This window comes from Mastomys coucha, chromosome X, assembly GCF_008632895.1.
Source record: "Mastomys coucha isolate ucsf_1 chromosome X, UCSF_Mcou_1, whole genome shotgun sequence".
NCBI classification, from domain to species: Eukaryota; Metazoa; Chordata; class Mammalia; order Rodentia; family Muridae; genus Mastomys; species Mastomys coucha.
In genome coordinates, this window is record NC_045030.1 from 161,777,644 (window position 1) to 161,780,849 (window position 3,206).

Consider the following 3,206-nt stretch of genomic DNA (forward strand, 5'->3'; position numbering starts at 1 on the left):
TATATTTCAAAAGTATTTATATAACCAAAAGAATCATAGACAATTAACTAGGGAGGTTTCTTAAATCATAAAGTTCATATTTTTCCTGTTTTATTTTAGAAGTTATATAGTTTTAACTCTTCTATTATAGTATAAGATACATCATAAATTAATTTTTGTATGCAGCATTAAGTAAACATTAAGTTTTTTCTTTTGCAAATGGATTTCTAATTGTCCCAAAACCATGTAGTAAAAGGATTGTTCATATTTTCATTGAATTGTCTTGGTACTTTTGTTGAAAGTAAACTGACCATAAGTGAGAGGATTTATTTCTGGCCTCTCATTGATCTCCCATTGTCTAACCCCTGTGGCTTTACAGAAAATATTGTAAATGTTCCAATATTTGTTGGAAAGTACTTTAAAAACCCTTTTCTATGTCTTTTGCATTTCTGTATAACTTTTAAAATCTGTTCATCAGTTTGTGTAAAATAATCTGCTTGGATTTTTATACAGATTATACTGAATGTATAGATCAGTTTGGGAGAGAAATGGCATTTTAATAATGCAGAGTTTTTCAGTTTATAGTTATGGAATGTCCCTTATATGCTAGATTTCTGCCCTATTCTCCAGGTTTTTCAGCAGTATTTTACAGTTCTCAATATATAAGGTATTAGACTTTTTGTTAAATTTGCTCTTGAGCAATTTAGTTATTTAGGTTATACAGGAGATAGATTTTTAATTGTTTTTTATTTTTTAATTGGATATTTTCTTTATTTACATTTCAAATGTTTTCCCCTTTCCAGGACTCCCCTTCCCAAACCCACTACCCCATCCCCTCTCCCACAGTCCCTATGGGGGTGCTCACCCACCAACACACTCACTCACTGTCTTCCAGTCTTAGAATTCACCTACACTGGGGCATCGAACACCACAGGCTCAAGGACTACTCTTCCCACTGATGTCAAACAAGGCCATTCTCTGCCACACATTTGGACGGAGCCATGAGTCCTTCCATGTGTGTTCCCTTTGGTTGGTGGTCCAGTCCCCAGGAGCTCTGGGAGGTGGTCTGGCCAGTTGATAGTGTTGCTTCCCCCATGGGGCTACAAACCCCCTCAGCTCCTTCAGTCCCTTCTCCAACTCCCCCACCTGGGACCCCCACACTCAGTCCAATGGTTGGCTGCTTGCATCTGCCTCTGTATTTATCAGGTTCTGCAAAGCCTCTCAGGAGACAGCCATATCATGCTTCTGTCAGCAAGCACTTCCTGGAATCCACAATAGCACTCAGCTTTGGTGACTGCATATGGGACAGATCTCCAGTTGGGGCAGTCTCTGGATGGCCTTTCCTTCAGTCTGTGCTCCAGTCTTTGTCTCCATATTTTCTCTTATGGGTATTTTGTTCCCCCTTTTTAAAATTTATTTGGTTAGAGTCACACCAAGATATTTTATAATGGTTGTGACTATTGTGAAGGATGTAGTTTCCCTAATTTCTTTCTCAACCCATTTATCCTTTGAGTGTAGGAAAGATACAGATTTATTTGAGTTAATTTTATATCCAGCCATTTTGCTGAAGTTGTTTATCAGGTTTAGGAGTTCTCTGGTGGAACTTTTGGGGCCACTTAAATATACTATCATATCATCTGCAAATAGCGATATTTTGACTTCTTTCTTTCCAATTTGTATCCCCTTGTCATCCTTTCATTGTCTAATTACTCTAGCTAGAATTTCAAGTACTATATTGGATAGATGGAGGGAAAGTGGGCAGCCTTGTCTAATGCCTGATTTCAGTGGGATTGCTTCCATATGTTTTGATGTTGGCGACTTGTTTTCTGTATATTGCTTTTATTATGTGTAGGTGTGGGCCTTGAATTCCTGATCTTTCCAAGAATTTTAACATGAAGGGATGTTGAATTTTGTCTAATGCTTTTTTCAGCACCTAATGAAGTGATCATATGGTTTTTTTCTTGAATTTGTTTATCTAGTGGATCACATTAATAGATTTCCATATATTGAACCATCCCTGCACCCTGGGGTGAAACCTACTTGATGGTGTTGAATGATCATGTTGATGTGTTCTTGGATTCAGTTTGTGAGAATTTTACTGAGTATATTTGCATTGATGTTCATAAGGAAAAATGATCTGAAAGTCCCTTTCTTTGTTGTGTCTTTCTGTGCTTTTGATATCAATGTAACTGTGGCTTTGTAGAATGAATTTGATAGTGTTCCTTCTGTTTCTATTTTTTGGGAATAGTTTAAAGAGTATTGGTATTAAGTCTTCTTTGAAGGTCTGATAGAATTCTGCACTAAAACACCTGATCCTGGTCATTTTTGGTTGGGAGACTTTTAATGACTGCTTCTATTTCCTTAGGGGATATGGGACTGTTTAGATAGTTTAACTGATCTTGACGTACTTTGGTATTTGGTATCTGTATAAAAAATGTCCAATTCATCTAGACTTCACATTTTTCTTGAGTATAGGCTTTTGTACTAAGATCTGATGTTTGTTTTGGATATCTTCAGTTTCTGTTGTTATATCTCCCTTTTCATTTCTGAATTTGTTAATTTAGATACTGTCTCTGTGCCCACCGGTTAGTCTGTCTAAGAGTTTATTTTGTTGATTTTCTCAAAGAACCAGCTCCTAGTTTTATTAATTCTTTGTATAGTTCTTTTTTGTTTCTACTTGGTTGATTTCAGCCCTGAGTTTGATTATTTCTTACCATCCACTCCTTTCGGGTGTATTTGCTTCTTTTTTTTCTAGAGATTTCAGGTGTGCTGTTAAGCTGCTAGTGTATGCTCTCTCCAGTTTCTTTTTGGAGGCACTCAGAGTTATGAGTTTTCCTCTTAGCACTGCTTTCATTGTGTCCCATAAATTTGGGTATGTTGTGCCTTCATTTTCATTAAATTCTAAAAAGTCTTTTATTTATTTATTTATTTCTTCCTTGACCAAGTTATCATTGAGTAAGGCTGCCTCTGTGTGTATGTGGGCTTTCTGTTTTTATTGCTACTGAAGTCCAGCTTTAATATGTGGTGATCTGATAGGATGCATAGAATTATGTCAATCTCCTGGTACCTGTTGAGGCCTGTTTTGTGACCGATTATATTATCAATTTTGGAGAAGGTACCATGAGGTGCTGAGATGAACGTATATTGTTTTGTTTTAGGATAAACTGTTCTATAGATACCTGATAAATTCATTTGGTCCATAACTTCTGTTAGTTTCAATGTGTCTC